Raw genomic sequence first — 9,780 nt, forward strand, 5'->3', positions numbered from 1 at the left:
ATGCACTGAGAGTTGAGTTGTTTTTATTATACTGCTATCAATTAGCAGACTCTTCAAACTGATGTAACTGACTCTTTTGCAGCATCTACTGTTAGCTCTTAAGGAGGCGCCATTGTTGTTTACAATGAACAGTTGCCTCTTCATGTTCTTGTTGCTAGCTGGGCACAACACATGAAGCCTGACAAGATGGATTTTTGTGTGATATGTGATATCAATCGCACAATGTCCCTCTGCAAGGTCAATGCTGTGTATCCATCACCGTGAACGTCAAGTCTTTTGTTATTATCACTGCATAGTAGAGCAGAGCATTGAGTTGCCTCTCTGGTATAGAAATGAATAGAAAACAATGGATATCTGTAATACTTGAAGTAGATTCAAATTAGGATTATCAGGATTGTCGGCAGAATGATTGGTTGTGATGTCAAGTGATTTGCGTTGAGCTGAAACATGCAGAACCACAGGTATGGCCCTTTAAAGTGTACTACATGTTCTGTGTTTACAGAGCTCTAGCCACTGGTTTGCTGGAAAGAGCTACATGACGCTGGCCAGTGTACGCTGGTTTAAATATAGTCTCAGGAGGAGATAAAAAACAAGTGAAAGCTCAATTATCTCTACTTCAAAGCAGCCAAATTGTCAATACTTCCCCGTGCCATTTCAAGTTGTGCCAGTTCTTTCATCTCAGCCCATGGTCCTTTAGGGCCAGGCACTTACATGGAGTCAGGAAGTCATTGGCACTGTTTGGCATACAGGGATGTCGGCTAGGCACTGTATAGTATATAGAGACAATCATCCTTGTAAAGGCATTTATTCAACCAGACCTTGTTTCTGTACTTTATGATTTAATGGTGTCCTTTTGTCGGTGCTAACTTTTCTCTTAGCTTCACTGACTTTCAATTAATGACTCCAGAAAAGAAGAAATCCTGTTGTATACTACCCCTGCTGAGGAAAACCCCTGACCATACAGAAACCTGATCTTTCTCTTATAGTCACCACTTGGTGCCACCAGCTACACATTCACATGACAAATCGTGCACATTTCCAGCCTAGGTGTTTCCTCCCAAAACCGTTTCACGGACAAAAGAAACCAAAAAGTGCTGATGTGGCATGAAGGATGGTGTTTTCATAAGTAGTTCGGCGTCTCTGTCACAACGCCTGCCACACACCACTATCCATTATCTTTCCGTGGGACAGGGGAAGTTCTCTTGGGGACCTATTGTATGCCCGGTGGAGTTTTGACTATGTGTCTGTGGCACCTCTACTGTGCATACAGGAGGTGTCGGGAGACCACGGCTGGAGTCTGGGATCCCAGAGGAAAGTCTTGGCTCCAGGGGGCCTGTCCTCCCCTCCGGCCCTCGCTGGGCTGCTGGGGAAGCCAGGAGTAGGATGGGAAGGAGGGGGGCCAGCATAGAAGCAAATGAGCAGAAGAGGTGCTAGGCCGGCTCTTGCCCTCTCACTGACAGGATCTGGTCAATGTCCTGCCGCCAAGGGTCGCGGCCCAGCTTACGCACACAAACTTATCTCCAGTGCATCTGCCGGGCCGCCTGCGCAGTCAGGCTGTCTCCATTGCGGGCCACGGACGTTTTCCTGCTGGGGGTGAGAGGAGGATGGTGGGAGGATAGAGGGAGGAAGGGAGAAGGGTGGGGGAGATGAAGGGGGGAGAGAGGGAGCTTGAGGCAGGGAGGGACAGGAGGGGGCTCAATGTGAAACTGCCCCTGTAGAGCCGTGCCAAGTCGCTGAGCTATATGGAAAACACAGGCCGCCTCCAGGGTAACAGAACCACTTCTGATTTTCTACAAACAAAAATAGCTCCGATGTCTGGCTACGACCTCTCTAGTCTCTGGCCCTCGTCGCTCTCTGTGTGTCTGTCACATTCAAATTCCCACACGAAGACAAAAGCTCATGTTCGAACCTAAACATTCAACCTCAGTCACTGTTGAGAAGGGGGAAAAAAAGAACACAGAAATGTAATAATTGTGTATTTTTCATTCCTTCTCCTCTCTCTCGGATGGAGATGACCTCTTGGCGACCAATTGTGTGGACCTCAATCGAGGTCCCTTTGGTGAGCCATTTCATAATTTAAACAGCAGGAGATCCAATTCTCATGACCTAATGCGTTGTAGAATGCCTGAAATCTGCTGCTTGTGTTTTCTCTTCTCTCCCTCAACCCTTTCTCGTCAGCAGCAACAGGGATCCATAGCAGGCAGCTGTTGGGACAAGGTGGTGAGCTTCCAGTCGAGACAGGACTGAAATGTGTGAACTTTAATAATGTCAGTAAAATATAATTGTAATCGTTCTTTTGGCATTTCTGTCTTTATTTGATAGTTTAGAGTGTAGATGCAGACGGGAAACAGAGGGGAAAAGAAGGGTACGACATGTACCAAGGTAGAAACAAATCAGGGACGTCAACATTTAGTTTACATACCATTTTCTAATGTTGGCCTTCATATCCATTGGTTTATATATAACATTGTACTTATCAAAATAATTGCTGAGATCTGGTACCACGGTGACATTGCAAGTCTGTCGGGGCAAGAAACAACAAATCAGACAGGTATTACACAAACCAACAGTTTATCTAAACAACTTTATTTAAAGAAAAGCTGACAGTGAGCACACTCAAAATGTTGGTATCAATCTGTCATTGCACTATAAAGCTATGTGCTTGCAAAACTATGACGAGTATGGTAGGTGAACCAGTTGGTCTGTAAACTGTGATGAATGTTTACAATTGACAATTTGGATTAAATGTAACCTTTGTTTGCTCCTTCAAATACGTTTGGCTAAACTGGGGTTTTGGTTTGAATCCCAATCGTTTTGTCACACTAGAACGTAGATCTTGGACGATGTCCAAATGAATCATTACTGTCGGTTCAATGACAACGTTGCATCTGTGGATGGAAACTAATGTGCGGTCAGAGTTAGGGAAAGATGGTACGGTACAACATCCAAACTCTGGTCGTTTACATGAAATTTAGACTTACATTTGGCACTGAATGTTAGGAGTAAATTGTGAGCTCAGAACAGTATGGAATGTAATTTAAACCTATATGGTCGTGTTCCTTTCCCAGTCTGGCTTCTTTTAACAATGTCACTGTGTTTCCTTATCTCCGAATTTAGTTGAGTTCAACACTTGTTACCTATAGGGATAATGGACTAAACTACAACCCAAATTGTAGTAAACCCAAAAGATCATTTAATGCATATAAACAGCTGAGTACATTACTTGAATAAACTTCTCAGAATTGGTTTTTGTATCTATTTTACAGATCAAACCAGCAGCAGCTCCTGATAGAAGAAAAAAACCTTTAAACTGATCTCTTTTAGTTTTTAGCTTCCTTGGCTTTGATTCTTTTGTGGTCTGCGGGTCAGTTACCTTTTGCCTGTAAAACAGAGCACTATTCCCCCCTATACTAATTCTAAAGTCCCAAGACCTGCAATAGATCCTCCAAGTCCGACATGACAGCACACTCAACACTGACACATGCACACCTATAAACCTTACGCACACAACTCCCCTCATCTGCTACTCATTGGGTGCACTGTTAAAGCAGGACATTTAACACAAAGGTGAAACCGTGCGATGGGTGTTTACAAGGCGAAGTTTAGCAACGTGACCTCCAACGCTAAAACTGCTTGACAGTGACTGAAGGAGGAAGGGAGCAGCAGGGCGAGGGCCTGATTATGGAGGACTGCTCTTCAACCTTTAAACGAAAGAAATTGCCTCCTATTCCTCAATTGTGAAGCCAATAGGAAGTAACTTAAATGAGGAAGTTCTCCCTCCAATTTGCACCTCAGTTCAGAGATTTTAGACAACGTTTTTAGCATGTAGTTAGGATGGAGGGTGCAGGGAGAGGAATAAGGAGAAGACCGGAGGAGAGACGACCTCCTTAATGTACATTCTGTTCTGCTTTGGCTGTGATTCCCAAGGTTGCCTGTCTAGGGTGTGTGTGTGTGTGTGTGTGTGTGTGTGTGTGTGTGTGTGTGTGTGTGTGTGTGTGTAGGTGTGAGTGTGTTAGTGTGTGGTGGTGCCAGGCACAGCATTTCTTCTGGCTCACACAGTGTTGACCCTGCCCTGTACTCTCCTCCTACTATGGGCGAGGCTTGGTGGTGAAGCACGTAGCAACACTGTGCTTCATACTGATATGTGCATACACAGATAGGCCAACAGACAGACACACACACACACACACACGCACACACCTACACACACTCAAATAATAAAGACTGTGACATTAGCTCCTTGCAGTCAAAGTTCAGAATCTGCAGCAATGAATTTAGCTTTTTAATGTTTATTTCTCCAATATTAGTAGCAAAAAGCTCAGCTGCAGTCTTTCAGCATGTTCTCCATGAACTACTAGACAATGAGGCTGCTAATCAAAACAGTGTAGTAGCTTTATTAATGACAAGGTGTAAAAACGTCAGCACGGGTCACATTTCTCTCCCACTTTATAGCTATTATGGATTGACTGCTTTAGAGGAAGAGAAGAATTCAAATAAAAGTGTTTTCTTCCCTTCATCTCTACCCTCCATTAACATCACCCGACACTTTCAACCACAGATTTTTATAAGTGAGACAAATATTGCAATTGCGAGATATGTGAAAGTACATTCCTGCAAATGTTTTACCCTGATTTAAGGCTTTCTTGCCCAAGTTTGAGTCTTTAAAACCTCACTGCTCATGTGTGCAAGCCCACGTCGTCCGATCGTATCTTGCAGCCAGTTCACTTTACATCTCTCTCACCCACTCGATTCCAAATGAATATAAATGAGTGTTTTCATTGTGAGACAGAACGAAAACAGCAAAGTATGTTACCAAAAACACTGGCTAATACTCTTAAAAGGAGCAAACTAGTCTAAAAGAAAAACAAAAGTAGGAAATTCTTGCAAAAAAAGAAGAAAAAAGTCGTGGCCAAATTGTTTTTTATGTCTGGTGTGCAAACTGCAGAAGAGCAAAAATAAGACAAGGAAGAGCATTAACATTAATGGTTAATGGTTCATTATCATATTGAAGTCCACATTAATTTATATGAATTTAAAATGTTTGTTTTAGGCATTTAGCTGTTAAATCATCCAAAGCATGTTACAATAGTGCACCAGTGAAACAGGCCTACATTCCTCGACTAAAAACATTACAACGTGACTAATAGCAAGAAGTTCAAAGGTCAAAGCAACAGGAACAAGTCACTGGATGTGACATGAATTTGTACAAAAGCAGTTCAGATTTTCACATACAAGATCAACTATAGATCCCATCTTACTATTCAACAAGAAATATAAAAATAATATCTGACCTAATGTTCCAAACAAGTGATTTCGTCATTGTTGTGGAATTCTTAAAGATGCCAGGAACATGTCAGAAATATAAAGGAGGTTTTGAATAACTTTAAATCTGCCTGCCTCTCGGTCGGACGGAAAGCGTGTGCTCATGTTTATAGCAACAGATGATACTGCTGAACATTTACAGTTCATATACAGAGACATTATGACAAAATCATATTTTGTCATCCATACATCATTTATCAATCATGGTGGACCGTCATGATGTGAGTATCGGCTAGCTAACTGAAGCTGTCAGATGTAAGGCAGACGTCACAGAGCCTCAAATGTCTTCTTCTGGATCTGAAGGTTGTCTCAGTGTAAATCTCTCAGTTCAGGACCTGTGCTGACCCTCAGAGTTAGCCTTTGTTTGGCAGACGCCTTGGCCCCCTTTAATCTTGTGAAGAGATAAATCCTTTGATGGACCTGGCCTGACTCAGTTGAAAGTGCTGCCCAGCCATCTCCATAGATCAACACAATATACGACATGTTTGATGTTGGGGGGCTGTGGCACGCGGGTGGGCTCTTTCTCCACGACCTGTAGCAGAGTCATCAATCCCGGGCCACAACCGCAGACCCCAACAGCTCTACACGCCTCCTGTCCCCTCCTCCTCCTCCTCCTTCTCCTCCTCCTCCTCCTTCTCCTCCTCCTCCAACCGTGAACCCGACCACAACCAGCCCTGCCCTCTTGACCACAGAGCACTAACACTCAACCAGGATAAGCATATCTGTGTGTGTCAGGCACAAACAGGCAGACTCTGAGATGGCAAGCGTTTGATAGCCTTCACAGACACATTCCTTATTCAATATACCTGACTCTAAGAAAAGAATACTTTTGACATTTGGGGGGATCATGATCACTAACTCACTTTTTCGCAGAGAGTCAGGGGGTTAGTCGTCTGGCAACCTCTCTGACGACAAGACTCCAGGAAGTCACTGCTCCCGGCCAAGAAATAGTCCGGCTCATAAACCCACATTGTGTTTTTTTATTTTTTTTGCCCTTTCAGATTAAACAAACAAGATTATTTACAATAATTAGTGAGCTTCAGAGGTGCTGATAGTGGATTGTGTTACCTTTAGACAGAGAGCCAGGCTAGCTAGGTTTCTGGGTACCCAGAGCTATATGACTTTATCACCGTAGTTAACATGTGCAAATTAGTGCTGAACTTGAGATTACAAGTTGTTTTCATACATTTAAACTGTACTTTTAACTCGTAGGTAGCATACGGTTCATGTACAACAATAATAAAATAAGCAAACTGCAAAAAAGCTTCTTTAACCACAAAAAATGCAGTGCGGTGCGCCTTGTATTTTCAACTCTGATCAGGGTTGTAAATCAGGGTGTTATAGATCTTCTCATGTAAATTTAAGCAAGACCGGAAATAAGTGCATATCCCAAAGAGCAGTGCAAGTTATTTCCTCATATCTTCCTCTGTGAAATGTTGACTCATCGACACTCCCTGGACAGCATAAAAACACATTTTGCTTACTCTCTTATTATCCATGATTTTTCATTGCATGAAAGTGAATGGTCCTTTCCACGGAGTACATCGCTGGTCTATAAAAGCCAAACGATTTAACTGAGGTGAACTTCAGGGAGCTCTCTCGATCCCTCTGATAAGACCCTGGTCCCATTAAGACGAGCTGTCCCTGTGCGAGAGCTCAGCGCTGGCCTCACACACTCGCTCTTATCTAAATCCTTCATCAACAGGCACCTAATCTGACCACGGCCGCTAATGTTGATAGATTTGATTCTCCACTGGGGAATATGAGAGAATTCAGTGTCAAAAATCAAACAAACCATTTCATTATCTCATCGTCGATAGGATCAGGTATTATGGACTGTATATTATATGTTGTAGTTTTCTTGCTTAGATGCAGTAGGGGTTAAGGCACTCTAAAGGTGACGCTGTCATGCTTTACTGGGCCATGTATTTGTATGCGTGTGCGCGTATATGTGTGACACAAAGAGTGAGTCCCGGCAAGACCAACTAAGGCAGGCAGCGACATTAGCACCCCTGAAATAGCTTGGCAGGCATTTTAATTGCTTTACCCTGCAATGGCTCAAAATGTTATTGGTGTAAAAAAAGAAAAAAAGAAAAAGGGTGAAACCTTTCCCAGGCGTAGGATTACCAGAAACACTAACAGAACGTCACTGACGGGGAGTTTCTCCAAGTGAAAGCTAAATTACACGATTTTAATAACAATAAATACCTCAATGACTGAATTATATTCCCTTTTGTTGTCTCTGATCTTTGCCCTCTTCCTTCCACATTCTGTCCTCTCACCTTAATCCCATTTGTCTTTTAAACTAATAATAATAATTGGGCTTATAATTACACAGTATTGTGTTTCTACCTCTTGGGGCAGTGAGGGAAGTTTATGATGCATGGTGGCATGTTTGTCTTTAATCATTGTGAAAGTAATAGCAGAGTCATGTGCATGAAGCCTCACAATGAGGTGCTGAAGTACTTCATGAGTAGGAAGCTTCACACAAACACAGGAAGCTCAGAGCTTCTCATCGAAAGGGGAGTCTTTGCTGCGGCGCTGCAGGGACTGATGGGCCGCTCAGATTAACTGGGGCCAAAGAACCTGCAGTTCCTACACAGTTATTGTTGCCCAGGCCGATACACAGGGAGGCGTCAGAGTAGAGATCTGCAGGGTATGGAGTTGTTATCCCAAGCTAAATGTTAAATGTAGATTATTGTATATATAGCATTCTGGTTGTTGAGTGTTGGAGACACTTTCCTTGTGCAAAATGTAGTCAAGATTTAAAACTTCTTTGGTTGTTTTTTTTGGGAGCACAAGTGAAGTCAAATTAACATTTAAAGCAAAAACTCTTCCTAAAGATTATTCATCATTGTAATATGTCTGTATATATCGTTAACCTTAGAGGATGAGTGACTAACACAATATCATCAGTGCCTTTAACCCTGTGTTAGTTATATTATATCAGCAATAAAACACAATACCAAGGATTTTAAGGCACATACACTGATATTATGATGTTCCTCCACTCAGGGGTTTTATACACTTCAGTTATATGTGCTCCTTTGTGAAATGTAGAATGGAAGAAACATGCAGCAAAGTGCAGATTTCAGGTCCAAGAGTGATCTCTAGTGGTAAAGAAGTGCTATGTTGTTTGCAGTCTCAACAAAGCAAATGATACAGTATACCAACCAGTATATTATTTGTTAAGACTAATTGAACATATTTGGTCTGTTTTGTAAGACCAACTCTACCGATGAGGACGGGGGTTAATAGTGTTTTGTCTTTAGTCATATTACAAGTTATCTGTCTCTATCATTTCTATATGGAATCTGCAACATTTAGGTTTGTGTCCCATTGTAAAGGAATTCAACATTGTATCTATTTATACACATAATGTATATGATCACAAATGGTTAAAGTGAACATTTCTTAAATTTGATTTTGACTGATTGATGAACTTTAGTTGTCACAACTATAGTTTGTTATTGGTCTCACATTACTATCAGACATTGTTGCTGCCATAATACTTGCTTGTGGGACTATAGGACTTTACCAGAGTGCATGAGAGAGATGAAGAGGTGTCATTACATTTGGAACTTGTGGTGATGTTGAACAGGAGGAACATGCCTGTGAACTACTGGGTTAAATGTCTTCCTCAGGTAGCAGTATAGTCATGAGTGTGATTGTAATTTATCACATGGACAAATGGTTTTGGAGCAAGGAGAAGTGCATATTTGTAAAACAAGGTTAAAATCCAAATTGTTCATCATTCCCAAGATTCCCTTTAGTCTTGTGGCCCCGTGTCAAAATGTTAAGACTTTTAGTTTATATTGTGCTCACAGGGAGTGTAATCCTGAATACAAGTGTTTGAATTGCCACAAACTGACACACAGGAAACCTAATAAAATGTAGTTATGGGAGCACTGATTGTGTTCTGGGTCTAATGAAAAAGCTGACGTGTGCTTTCTGCTGCTTACATACATTTTTGTTCCCCCAGTTTAATCTGACCAGGTTCAGGGAGTATTTAACGTCATTTTATTTGCCAAATAGTGCAAACAACAAACCCATTTTGTCAAACAAATTCGTAATTCATTTGGGGAATAAGCAGCATTTCCCACACGGCTGTGTCCCTTTAATGTGTTACTCAATGCTATCTTAAAATGAAAAACCATATATAAGCGTATAGGCAACAATACATTAGATATCTTCAATTGAAAGGCAAAAAGACTGATTATCCCCCAACCCTGCCTCTCTTGAGCTCTTCGTCAAAACGTGTTGGCCATCCAACGGCATGTGCTCCTGCATAAGCTGCAGTTGCTGTCACCCAAAAACCACTAGATGGCATATTTAATGGGGTTATGTCGACAGAAAGAAAAAAAAAAAAGAAAAACAGCACACGCAATGCATGTCAAGCAGACAGATGGCGCAATTGCTGCAGAAATGCTGACTTGTGCGATTCAAAAAATGATCTAT

The sequence above is a fragment of the Pholis gunnellus genome (assembly GCF_910591455.1).
Source record: "Pholis gunnellus genome assembly, chromosome: 14".
Taxonomy (NCBI): Eukaryota; Metazoa; Chordata; class Actinopteri; order Perciformes; family Pholidae; genus Pholis; species Pholis gunnellus.